This window comes from Macaca fascicularis, chromosome 6, assembly GCF_037993035.2.
Source record: "Macaca fascicularis isolate 582-1 chromosome 6, T2T-MFA8v1.1".
Classification (NCBI taxonomy): Eukaryota; Metazoa; Chordata; class Mammalia; order Primates; family Cercopithecidae; genus Macaca; species Macaca fascicularis.
Genome location: NC_088380.1, coordinates 20,525,945 through 20,540,420, shown reverse-complemented (window position 1 = coordinate 20,540,420; position 14,476 = coordinate 20,525,945). Strand labels below are relative to the sequence as shown.

General features: G+C 34.4%; 1 protein-coding gene across 10 annotated transcripts in view; it reads left to right on the top strand.

Moving 5' to 3' along the window:
• Positions 1-14,476, top strand: part of CDH18 (cadherin 18) — a 1,123,620-nt gene that overhangs the window by 613,841 nt on the left and 495,303 nt on the right. For 6 of the 10 annotated variants that reach the window (XM_073995099.1, XM_073995098.1, XM_015451231.4 and 3 more), the window contains one exon: positions 6,322-6,438. The gene's annotated coding sequence lies outside the window, so the exon portion shown is untranslated. The remainder of the gene's footprint in view (positions 1-6,321; positions 6,439-14,476) is intronic. The other 4 variants (XM_015451232.4, XM_065546126.2, XM_065546125.2 and 1 more) reach the window with 1 other exon arrangement.

Sequence of the window (14,476 nt, the reverse complement as noted above, 5' to 3'; positions counted from 1 at the left end):
TAAAGCTTAAGATGAAACTTTTGCTTCTTTTAGAGGGCACTTATAAATGATGCATGAAAAGAAATTAGGTAGGCTTCTGTGATCAGCAACACACTTTATTTATGTTTGTTAACTCCCATTCATTTCCCTTTCTTAACTTCTTGTTTGAGTATGGAAATAACTATTATTTTGTCTTGATTTTTATGTCTTCAAAACAAGGTAAAATTATGCCTTTTGCGTGTGTGTGTGTGTGTGTGTGTGTGTGTGTGTTGTGTACAGATGTGGCTCTAGGCAAATCTTTCATATGTAACAGGTGAAAAAATAGAATTTTATTAGCTAGGGCTATTAAAATGTTTTTATTTCAATGTCTCATTGCATTTAATGTTGTAGTCAAGAATAAATGTTCCTTGCTTTTTCCCTGTTGGAAGTCAAGAAAAATAAAATAAAAATCTTAGCTAAAAGTATTATGGTTTTCGGTTTGCTCAGGTGATGGCATCACTGCTTTGAGCCGAGAGACAGATCAGAGGAAGATTTTGTTATGCAGCCAAAAAAACTAACTACAGGCTCTAACTGTGTTTTCAAACCTTTATTTTTCACTCTGGGATCACCCACGGATTTTTCAAAGCAGGGGGCTTTGCTCCTGCAATAATTGTTCTTTTATTTTAGTGTATTTGTCTTACCAGAGTAAATGCTTAATTCTAAATCAAGAGTTTGAGGTCCAGCCTAGATCTTACATATACCTTGTTGGGATGTGGGAGGAAGAAGGTAGGATGTGCTACTCGTAGATAATTAGTTCCATTGTGTAACACTCTGGTGCTATCACCAATTATGATTGCAGTTGTCCTCAAGCCTCCTGTTATTTATTTAATTCTGGATATCTTAATAATAAATTAACCTGGGATAGGTCAACCGATATACTTCCTCCATAAGACATTCACTTAGTGCACCTTGGTGGGTATTTTATGAACCATACTTCTGATGCTTTTTCTCGGAGAAAGCTAACTTAAGAAACCAAACAAACAAACAAAAAGGAACTGATACCAATGGTCAAGATTGATTGCCTATCTGAAAACAATGGGAGGTAGAAAATGAGCATTGGCTGTTATACATGCAACAGAAATGCCCAGCTGAAGATAACCCAATAGCAAAGGAGAATATAATAGTGGAAGGACAGTGAGTGGCAGGAAACTCTAGCTGTAACTGTATCCAGTGCAGACTGATTATAATTAGCTATAGCAGTCACAAGCATGAACAATAGCAACCAGTGCTAGAATGAAGTCCATACATTGTGCAATTTGGAAATTATGATTCCTCTCCGTGACTGATTTCAAATGGATATAGTGGACTTGTGAGAATACATGAGTCATTTATTCCAACTTTATACATTATTTAGATGAAAGCTGCTATAAATATGAAGTACTTTAGTCTCATTGGCTGATATAAATAGCATTATTAGGCTTTGCATTGATTTTTGCAGTCTAATGAATACAAACCACACGTGTGCAAGTTTTGGGACCCCCCCAACAGTCCTTTATTTAACTTATTGGACAGGAGTATACCTTAAGTATCTGCAACCTGACTTAACTGTCTTTCGGACTCTAAACATGCATGGAACACTTCAACAGAGCTAGGATAAAATATATTGAACTTATTGACCAGGAAAAACTTACTTCTTTTGAATTCATATATCTGATACAGTGAAGTCTGGTGAAGAATGAGAGAGATTGAGACATTAAAGACAGAGCACATATATGGTGTTCTTTTTCTTTTCTTTTCTTTTCTTTCTTTCTTTTTTTTTTAAAAATAAGTAGAGAACTTTAAGCCCTAGTGTGCTTAATTGTATGCCTTCATTATACTTTTCCATTATACATATCTGTAGTACGACGTTCTAGATTAGGCCTTCTTAACCTTGGTGCTGTTGATATTGTGAGCTCTATCATTCTCCTGGGGGACTTTTCTGTGTATTGTAGGCTCCTTAGTGGCATACCTATTCTCTAACCACTAGATCACAGTAGTAGCACCTCCAACTTGTGTCAATAAAAAAATCTCTCTGTACATTGTTCAACACTGTTAACTATCCCCTGGGGAGAGTGCAAAATTGCATTGAGAACCACTGCTTAGAGCAATTTTGAGCAGTAGTTCTCAATGCAATTTTGAGAATCACTCAGTGGGAACCACTGCTTTAAGCCAAATCAAAGGATGTATCTAGAAAAAGGTTCATGCGTATGCTGTTTGAGTAGGCAACTGCGCAGTCCAGTTTGGGGGCTCTACAGATAAATCCCCTCCTTTCACTTTGATATTGAATGTGTTTCAACTGGTAGGTGTTTTCCTAGATCCCTAACACAGTACTGTGAAAGATCTTGCCAGTAAACTGAGGGACGAGGGTTATATTATCATAAGCTAACATTTTTGGGACAAGAGGAAATTAAAACTGAGAGATAATATAAATGTTGAGGTTAAAGACAAATTTCACTTTAATTTTTTTCAGATGATCTTTTAATATAAATAATAAATAAAAGATACTGACTCTTCTCTATAATTGCTTCTATTATATTTTGGGAGTTTGTGTATGCGTGGGTTGTAGGGAGGGAGCATTCACTCTAGTTATTCTATGTGCTTGGAGTAGTTTCTAGTGTTTAAAGCCTCCAGAAGTAAAATGAAAACAGTTTGATTTAAAAGGTACAGTTGTAGACAGGTGCTCATGTGTAGCACAATGGAAAAGAACTGAGCTTAATGATTTGAAGACATGGCAGAGGGTGGACACTGACATGGATTGACGCGTTGTGCATGTCTGATCTGTAGTCCATTTTCTTTATCCCTAAAAGGTGATGATAATAGGTGTAAAAACCCAATATACAAAGTTTTATACTGGCTTACAATTTGTAAAGGTCTACACTAATGTTGGCAAATTATCATAGATTCAATGTCTTTGATGATTTGTCTGATTAAAATTGATTAAGCATGCTAAGTCTTTCAGTTATTCTAATGTGGTTAAAAATCATCTACAAGAAAAGTTAGTGTTCTCTGTTATATTATTTTCATAGATAAAAGTGAACATCTAAATTTCTAATATTTTGAGATCTTAAATTTGAAATATGTAATTTAAGATTATGAATACACCTCAACTTTTATTTCCATCCTTCCTCATATTATCCACATTTACAATTTGTTGTAAAAATGTAGACATATAAAATATAGAATGTGACTTGAGATTTATTCTTAAACAGTAACCGTTATTAATGCTTGGTGTATATTTTAAAAATAATTTTTCAATGAATAGATTAATATGGATATATATGTGTACAACTAAAATTACATATATTTTTAGAAAGATATAGTGATATAGAGAGGCATACAGTCACATAAACACGTGCACAAATATATATTTAAATAAAATAAATACAATTTCATAATATTATATGTAACTAATTTTGTAGGATGTTTGTCTTCCATGTGAATAGTAGAGAGGATACATGACTTTTTTATGAGTCCAATATGCCGTTAGGCATATGTCTGATGCTTAGTTCAATGTTAAAGACATCCATTTGTTAACAGGTCACTCATTAGGTTAAGGTACTTTGAATTGGTGGGTGTCCCTGCCATATTTATTATTATGCATTTTGATTATTGCATATGATTGCATAAATATATTATCTATTTAAATAATCCCTTATTACAATCTTTTTAAATGACAAAGAAAAGACCAGCACAAGTTAAATAAGTAAGAACCTCTATCACTACTGGTAGTATTTTGACTTCTGAGTGTGGTACATGTTCCAGGAAGTTATTTCTGGGAAAATTAACAGATAGAGAGGAAATGTAGGAGCAGGTCTAAGACGAGCATTTGCCCTAGTGCACCCTGACATGCTCGGATATTGCTTCTGTGGATACTAGAAAGTTCTGATACACAAATTTCTACATCGTTGAGCCACATAAATTTAGAAATTTCTTGGTAGGTCTGAGAACAAAATGAACAAAGTTTGATTCCTAAAAATATTGAGTGAAATATTTGCTTTAATCAACGTCCTTTAATGCCAGGACTATGTCTAATTCAAGCTTTTACTCTAAGCACATAGAATATGATAGATGAATTGTTGGTAAAATAAATTGAAGATACGCAGATGCCTCCACTGAAAAGGAATTCAACTATCATTTCTATTTCATTTTATGTTTAGATAATCATAAAGATTCTCAAATAGGTATTTATTGCCATTATTTTGAGGCCTTTAGGATTAATACAGATGACTTATGTATGACTTATATGTAACTATGCACAATTAGATATTACCGATAATGTCATGTGATCCAATTATTTTCAGTCCACCTGATATTAAAAGTATTTTAAATAAAAATATCTAGGTTAGATCCACAGTTACCCATGTGATATAAATGAGGTTGGATGCCATTGTAATCCATCAAATTATATATATACTTTTATTTTTTATTTTTTGAGACAGAATCTCAATCTGTCTCCCAGGCTGGAGTGCAGGGTCACGATCTTGGCTAACTGCAGGCTGCACCTCCCAGGTTCAAGCGATTCTCCTGCCTCAGCTTCCCGAGTAGCTGGGACTACAGGTGCGTGCCACCATGCCTGGCTAGTTTTTTGTATTATTAGTAGAGACGGGGTTTCTCCGTGTTAGCCAGGATGGTCTTGATCTCCTGACCTCGTGATCCGCATGCCTTGGCCTTCCAAAGTGCTGGGATTACAGGTGTGAGCCACAGCGCCTGGCCTCAAATTATAATATTTTAAAGAATTTCTGAAACCAATGTTGACACAGTTATGATCAAACTTTTACTTATACTTACTCCTGCGTGGTGGAAGTGAAAATCAATATATCGATTTTAAAAAGCAATTTGCAACTCACTGTGAGAGATAGGATAGGGTAGACTCCCTTATACACAACTTGTGAGAATAAATTAGGAAATAATTTAAAATATCACAAAAATGAAGAAACTCCTTAATAAGGTAAAATTAATTTAATAATTTGAATAAAGCAATGATAAATGTATGGCAATTAAATATAAATTATTAAGCTTAATACTAAATTGTATGTATGCTATAATTTTTTTTAAATTTCAGAGAAATTATTGTGAGAGAGAAATATGACTTTTTCAGATTTTTCTGTGTTGTTTATATTTATTTTTTAATGTCTCATTAGTAATTTTTACTAATGTGATGTAATTTGAATGAGCCATGATAGTGTACATGAAAATATATTTTCGTTATAGTTAATTTTGCTGTTATGGAGTACCCACTTTTTGAGTCATTTGTTCTATTTAGCTGAGCAATAGATGGGAAAGCATTGTATGATTGAGGTTATAAAATAAACCAGTTCCCAAAGACCAATCAGTAGAGTTCCTATTTTGGTAACTAAAATTCTACTTGCAGAAATTTTTTTAAGGCAAAAATAAAATCCAATTACATATTAAATTATATTTTACCTGTTCTATAGTAAATTAAAATTTTGTATTCATTCATTCATGAAGGTTGCAATCTATTTGAAAAGAAAGCTGGTAAACCAGGGCATAATTAATATTTTATAGTATTTGTAGAAAATTTTTAAAGGGAAAAAATGAAAAAGCCATGCAGAAAAAAGATTGTCAAGAGATAGATGGTGGTTTGATATTTTATCTATTTGGCCAGGAAGCCCTTTCTAAGAAGAATACTTTGAATAAAGCCCAGGAGGAAGTGTGTATATGAACCATGTTGATATCTCAGGAACAATATTCCAGGGAGTATGAAAAGCAAGTGCAAGAGTCCTAGGGAAGGGACACCCCTGGCTATTTGACACACAACAAGAACAGCAGAGCTCAGTGAAGTAATTGAAATGGAGTGTTATGATCTGAATGTGTCCCTCAAAATCCATGTCTTGGAAAGTTAACCTCCAATGCCACAGCATTGGGAAGTGGCATCTTTTCAAAGGTGCTTAGGTCGTGAGGATGTGAATTACAGCCCTTATTAAGAGAGCTTTTGGGAGTGGGTTCACTTGCTCTTGCCACAACATGAAGACCCAGCAAGAAAGCCCCCACCAGATGCCAGTTCCTTCAGTCCTGGACTTCTTAGCCTCCATAACTGAACTGTGAGGAAATAAATGCCTGCTCTTTGTAAATTATTCCTTCTGTGGTGTTTTGTTATAGCAGCAGAAAATGGACTAACAAATAGAATATAGGAGGTGATAATGTTAAGAAATAATAGAAACCAGATCATGTGTAGATCCTGGATTTGTGTAAGAACTTTGGATTTTTCCTACAAGATTATGGGTGGTATTTGATCATTCTGAGCAGAGAGGTGACATTATCTGATCGATATTTCAACAAGAAACTCTTGCCACTGTGTTGCAGATAGACTGAAGAGGAGCAAGAACAGAAACAGGGCCAGTTACAGATCCATCCCAAGAATTCCGAGGAGAGATGATGCTGTCTGCAGCAGAGTGACAGCAGTGGAGATTGAGAGAAAAGGTTTGATTCTGCATTTATCATGAACATAAAGTTGGCAGGATGTGTTACTATTTAAGATATAAGTCTGATGGGATAAAGTGATGGGAAAGGGTACACTGTGATATTTGCATCCTAAACAATAAGAAGGATGCAACTGATATTCCCTAAGAAACAAAATACTTGAGGAGAATCAAGTTGGACAGGAGAAGGAGAGAGGCAGTAGAAACAAAGACCTGAGTTTTGCACATTTACAGACTGAGACGTCCAAGTGGGGATAAAATGGAGTCAGTGGAATACGCAACTGTGGAGTTGCAGGGAGAGCTTTGTGGTGCAGGAATAAAATAAAAATCCGTATGCAATATTAGATTGCACTTAAAGTGAAGATACTGAATATGAGAGAAAATGTTAAGAACATAAGGGACCGGAAGTGGAGCAACAAACACCTGTAGGTTGAAAAGACGGGGGGACACTAGCAACTAAGGAGTAACTGTAGTGGGAGGAGGATGCTCTGGTGAGTGACTGTCTTGAAGCTTGGGAAGATGGATTTCAAGGAAGACTCTGTCTTAAAATACATTTAAATTATGGAAATGGAAACTCACAAATACATATGAACACATATTCAACATATATTTAGTGTAATTTTTATTTTAGGTATAAAGAGTAGATTTCCTTAATTAAAAAATGTTCATCTTAAAAATTTTTACAGTTACTTACTTTTTCCGATGTATGTATTTATGGAAATCATTCTGTATTCAAGGTGATTCCATTTGTTTGTGTCATCTATGATTCCTTTCAGCAGTGTTTTGTAGTTTTCCTTGTAGAGGTCTTTCACCTCCTTGGTTAAGGATATTCCTCAGTTTTGTTTTGTTTTGTTTTGTTTTGGTTTTTGCTATTGTAAAAGGAGTTGAGTTCCTGATTTGATTCTCTGCTTGGTCGCTGTTGGTGTGTAGAAGAACTACTGATTTGTGCACATTAATATTGTATCTGGAACTTTGCTGAATTGTTTTATCAATTCTAGGAGGTTTCTGGAGTAGTCTTTAGGGTTTTCTAGGTAAACAATCATATCATCAGCAAACAGTGATAGTTTGACTTCTTCTTTACCAATTTCAATGTACTTTATTTCTTTCTCTTGTCTGATTGCTCTAGCTAGGACTTACAGTATTATGTTGAAGCAGAGTGGTGGGAGTGGGCATCCTTGTCTTGTTCCAGTTCTCAGAGGGAATGCTTTCAACTTTTCCCCATTCGTATTATGTCAGCTGTGGGTTTGTCATAGATGGCTTTTATTACATCAGTGTGAGTCTGCTATTAGAAACAAATGGAACATTCTTGATGCCGTAAAAACAAATTTTGCCCGAAATTACTGGTGTAATCATCTATGTATTTTATTAGTCAATATATTTTATCTTCTATTATATTTATTAAGTTTACCTAAATTGGATGTTATAATTATTGCTTTTTCAGATCTGACTACTTTGCAGCATAAAACATATCTCTTTTAGTACTAATTCTTTTAAAATGTTCTTTGCTGACAACCCCAATTTACCCTACAAATGATTATAGTAAAAGAAGAATAGACAAGATATGAAGTTTCCCCAGCCAATATATCAATTGAAAGACCGTATGTTTTTACTTTGCCATTTCCTAGTGATTTATGCCCAGACTTTTAAGTGCAAGGTAAATCATTAGGAACCAAGATATAAATCTATAGTTTCAGCAGAAGGTCTGAGGTGATTATTAAGTTGTGAAACTGATATTTTAGCAAATATACAAAATTATTGTATCGCAAGATTATTTCAGTATTGTTCATATGAATTAAAGTACTCCTTCATACAACTATCCCAAGACACATACATATACACATTCTGTCTCTCTCTCTCTCTCTCTCTCTCTCTCTCTCCCCCCCCCCATCTCTCTCCATCCCCACCAATAATCACTTTACGGCTTTATAATCACACTGTTTATTAAACTTAAGAGACAATAATCAGCTTGATTGGCTAGTTCTTTATCAACCAGGCTTCACTCAGAATATTTATATTCTAAGATAAATTAAGTGATGTAGCTTCTGAAACTCACTCTATGAGCGAAGTTACAGCAATACTTCAAACATATTAATGTATAAGTGCTGCATGTGACTACCTTGAATGCTAGCATGGTAGGCGGAATAATGGTGCCCAAGATGTTCACATACTAATTGCTGTAACTTGTGATTATATTACATGGCAGTGGAGGGTTATGGTTGCAGATAGAATTAAGGTCGTTTATCAGAGAACCTAAATTAGGGAAATGATCCTGGATAAACTTGGTGGGTCCAATGTAATCCCAAGGGTCTTTAAAAGTGAAAGAGGGAGAAAGAGAGTTGGACACAGCGATCCCATCTGGGAAGGACTCAATCTGATTTTGCTGGTTTGGAGTATGAAGGAAGAGGGCCAAGTGCTTTGGTCAGCATCCAGAAACTGGAAAAGACAAAGGAAATGGATTTTCCCCTAGTGCCTCTAGAACGGAATACAGCCACGCTAACACTTTGATTTTAGCTCAGTTGAGACTTATGTCAGACTTCTTACCAACAGAGCTGCAAGATAATAACTTGTTGTTTTTTTAAACCACTAAATTTGTGGTGCTTTTTGGCAGCAGCAATGGAAAACTAATAAAACTAGCATATTGAGGTTTATGAAGTTCCTGCATATATATAAACAGCATATCATGTGAATTTTCCAAGGAGAGACATATAGAATGTTATTTAATCTGTAATAATTATACTGTCAATCTGGAATTGTTATATTACTCAAAAGTAAATTGATGAAACAGTCATATGAAACCTAAAGGTTAGCTTCCTGAAGGATGTTAAGTTTTCTCAAAAAGAAGGTAAATTTTATTCCTAATGAAAGAAAATAATTCATCCTACCTAATGAATACATTCTTGTCTACAGTAATGATATATTATTACTGTTTATGTGAGTTTATTGAACTTCCAATTCCTGTGTCCAAATGTAATTAAAATAGTATTGAATTATTTTGTACAGTCTTAGGTAAATTATTCAGTTATTCATCTATACAAACAATAAACAAAGTAATATATAGAATATGTTGCAAAATAAACATATTACCCTCTCCTTTTTACTTTTGTAGTGCAGGAAATAGTTACTCAACTTTTCACAGTGTCATTAAAAAAAGTGAATTTAATCGTAATAGAATATTTTATAGCTCAATTAAAAAATGTAACCTGGTATAATTAACAAAGATTGGCTTAGAATGAGAATATAGAAGTCTGTGTGTGTTTACTGATCAAACTAATTTTTAACTAAGTGACTAGGATGCTGCTTAACCTTTTCAAAACTGCTAAATAGGGAAAAACTTATCCTCCCAGCTTGAATGGTATTATCTCGTGTTTAAATCATAACACCTATGAAAATATTAAGAGAAAAATGTCAAACAAATTTCAAGGGTATAAAAAAATAAAGGAATGGGTTAAGGCAAATTATCTAATTAAATCTGGCTGGTATCAATTTTATTTCTTTATTTAAAATGTCTCATGGATATTGTTTGCTTATACCTGGTTATAAAAGCCCTCTTTAGCAGAGGATTCTAAAAGCAGTCATATGAATTGCCTGCCTGCCCATGAAACAATCCTAGACATGATGAAGTGTGCAAATGGACTGACATATACCAGTCTTCTTTAATCTGTCTGATTGGTGATCTTGGAAATACTGACGCAAATTGTCCATCTGAGTTTCCGTATTCTTTATCAGAGTGCCTCATTTAAATAATTGAATTCTAGGTAATAAAAAACGTGCAAATGAGCCAAAGCTTTGGGGAATAACTTCAGCTAAGTGCAAAGCCTGTGAAAGCACCAGTTTGCCGAGATTACATCAGCATCTGATCTGCTTCCAAAGAACCTGGCTGGGTACTCAGAAGCAGAACCAACTCCCAATTATGTGTTCATTTCTGACACACAAGGAAGTGCCATTTTATTTTTCTCTTACTTGTTTCACTTTTCTGAATTATTGTTTTTGTTCTTTTAATTTCTTAAGTGACAGGTGTTTATTGTCACAAGTCAAATTATATTTTATTTCCCATTCTTCAATCCCCACTGAGCTGAAATGTCTACAAACTGTATATCCACAAATTAATACCTTGTTTATCCATTTACACCTTTTTCCATAAACCTGAAAAAAACATATATATGTAAACATGCAGATATTAATTTTATTCAGCTTTTTAAAAATCAAATGTTATTTAACCCATACTATTCTACTTAATCCTTACTTAATATTAGATCTTTAAAATCTCTACAAAACAGTGTAGCAATCTGATGCGTTCTTGTCTTTATTTTTGCCTCATAACTCATTTTCATCATTGTTTCTTTCTTTATATCCTGTCACGTTGCCATAAGTTAGTCTTATCCTTTGAAATTTGTAGGTATTCTTTTGTTTTCCTATTTTCAACTCTATATCATTATATTTCTAACAGTCTTATTTCTTTCCTCTGTCACTCTGGATTCTACCAATCTTTCTAATCCTCCCAATCCCCTCCAGTCCTCATTAATCCTCTTTTTTCAAAGACCATCTACCGTATACTACTAAAGAATATGCCTGAGTAATAGAGTCATCTGATCTTCTGAAACCCCTTCGTAAGACTAAGTCCAAATTCTTTCCCTGAAATACTGCAGCTGACAGTCTTCAATTGGCGATTCTTCAAGACCGTTGAAAGGTTATAACTATTAGTTGACTACTGTGTCCACTCTATACTGAAACAACAAATGTGTGTGTATGTGCGTGTGTGTGTGTGTGTGTAGATAAAATGTATTCTTCCCCTCAATCTCTTTTTTTTCTGTAATTATGTAGATTGCCAGAATCGGTGAGCTTTTTGCATTGTCTTTGATATTAAAGACCTTTTTTTTTTTTTTCCTGGATCTTTTTAATGAATTATGTAAAGTAAAATTTAAATTAGTTTTTTTTTCCAGAGTTTTTAAACAGAATTTATGGAAGTTTAATTAAGAATTCTTTAATTTGAGCCATTTAACACTCACTCAGGTAATAAAAGGGAAAAGAAGTATCACACAATAAGAATCAATAGAATATGAACTTCACTGGGTCGAAATTTGCTAAGTATGAATCACCGTTTCAGATGAGGTGCTCTCGCCAACTTCAGACGCAGTTCTTATGTGACTGTGACTCTAGAAATATGTAACCGTTAGGAATAGCTTGTTTCTCTGGGAAAGCATCTCACTCCATTTTCAGTCCGGTGCTAAAGAGGATTTAATGTGTATGCAAAAAGGTATTTTTAACACTTAAATTTGGTATTAGCATCCTGTATGTGCTGACTCTTCCAAGTGTAAAATTGTGCTTTCAGAAAGAAGTAAACTAGGACACTTTGTCAGCATCCTAGAAATGATACCCATTCTTTTACTAAAAGGAATGCCAAACATTTAAAATGAAAAAGTAATGCATTAACTAAATGGAAAAGCCAGATTGTTCTAATCGATAAACTCTACAATAATAGTTTGTCCTTAGCTAATATGTGTTTATATCTCTAATTTATTACCAACTGCAAAAAAGTATTATTTGTAAAAATTTTATTACCTAAGAGACATAAAATATTTAAAATAACAGTTCCTTCAGATCAAATTGTGTTTGTTATTGAACTTTCTGCTCTAAATGCTCAACCTAGACCTTGCCTTTCATTGAAAATACATTCACTCAGATATTTTTATAGTACACAATCCTCCTACAGACCTCATCATTTACTTTTCTTCATACTTATTTTTCATCTAGAACCACTCAATTTTTCCCAACATATTGAATTTTATTTAAAAATCACTACATAAGAAAATTAGTTTTATGACATATAAAAGTGTATTATTTTGGCAAAATGAATGTCAATGTACAAAAACATAAAAATTTAACAGAATTTTTATTAAGTACAATGTGGAGACATGGTATGCTGAAAAAATCATAGAAATTATTTAAGAAAAATGTATACTTTGAACTCAGATTTTATATCTCATTGATTTAGTTAATGTTATATTTATATAATGTATCATTTATAATTTGCTTGTGCATGCATAGTCAACCAGATTAACTGCCAGTATTTTCTGGAACCTCAACATGTAGTAATCATTTTTTTATATGACATATCCTTCTTGGCCTACTGCACTGGAGTGTAGGTAGATATCATTAACTTCATTTTGTAGAAGAGTAAATTTAAGTCATAGAAATTCCTAGACGGCTCTACGGGATACACTTACTTAAAAGTAGCCAGGTCAGAATGGAGCATGCCCAGCTTTCCTCTTCTATCCATAATGCCTCTTCACCGACCAGCACCCACACTCACTGCACCCTGGATCCCAGCTGATGGGCTCACGTCACATTTCAGAAAAGAATTTTCTAAATCGATGGGATAGTGACAAGCTCACTTCTACCAATCTATATGAACTAGTACCAGTATTCCAATCTCTTGCCTCTATTCAAATTATAGTGAAGGACAACACATGCTGTATCTGCACCCCTTTCTCAGGATTCTGCCCCCATACCCTCCCTGACTTCTCTCTTTAATTGGCTACATCATCAAAGTATCACTCTCTAATGATCCTTCCCGTAAGTGTGCTCTGGAAACTTCCATCTTTTTTTTTTTTTTTTTTTTTTTTGGAGACAAGATCTTATTCTGTTGCCCAGGCTGGAGTGCAACCTCTGCCTCCTGGATTCAAGTGATTCCCCTGCCTCAACCTCTCTAGTAGCTGGGATTACAGCTGTACATGACCATGCCTTGCTGGTATTTGTATTTTAGTAGAGACAGGGTTTCACCACGTTGGCCAGGGTAGTCTCAAACTCCTGAACTCAAGTGATCTGCCCACCTCGACCTCCCAAATTGGTGGAAACTTCCATCTTTAAAACACATCTGGGGACAACACCACCTATTTACTCTGCTCAGATTTAACATGTTTCTGACATCTGAGTAAATGATCCCATTTGTACCAGCTGAAAACTGACAGAGATCCTTTACACCTTTGTCACTCTTATCCCTCCTATCACTGTCAGGTCCTATATGTTCTAACCCTAAAATATTTTTAAAATATGTTCACTACGTGTATCTCTGCTACCACCCTACCAGTTCAAATCTTGATCTCTTCTATAATGATTTCTTTCATTTGACTTGCATCAGCAAATACCCTTCTCAAATCATTCATATATTCATATGACAATCAGCAAATACTTCCTATAAGTATAAATCAGTAGATGTTGTTCCTCTCTTTCAAAACTCTTCCAAGGATCCCAATATGAAAAACAAGAGATTGAATTCTTGCCATCACCTCAAAAACTTCTTATGTTCTCATCTAGCCTCCCTCTCCAACTTGATCACTATCTATGCTCATTAAGTGACAGTTTTATCCCCTCCTTAAATATGCTAAGCAGTTGAACTTGCTTATTCCTTTAGTCTGAATGTCCTTCTCTCATATTTTTTACCGCAACCTTCTTGTCCTTCATGCTCTTCTCATCCTATTAAAAACAAAACCCTTTTCCGTAAAGTAGTTCTGTATCACACTAGCCAATTTTTCGTGTTCTTCAATACTGTTTATTAGCTTATTCCTTTCCTTTTTTCTCACCTCCAAGTAAAAAGTAAACCTTCCTTAACCCAGGATATTGAGCATTCACTTACGTTTGGATTTCCAGGGTTTAAGATATTTCCTGCCACACAGCCCATACTATATCTCAGAAAATAAATTTGAAGTACCTCACACATAGATAATAGGGCTCAAGTGAATACCATACACAGGTAACCATCACTCATATAAAATGGAATATCACCTGCATTCCTGAAGCCTACCTTTTGCACTTTTACAGTCCTGTTCTCTTCCCCAGATATAACCTCTTTATCCTCACTTCTAACAGTATACGTGGCATTTGCCTGTGTATTTAAAATAAACCAAATTATACAGTATTTTTCCATTGAAAAATATTTCCACAGTATTTTTCTATTGGCTTTTTAACATTACTTTTGTAAAAAGCATCCATTATGTGGAATGAATCAGGTGTTTAAGCATTTTCATTCCTGTAGATCATTC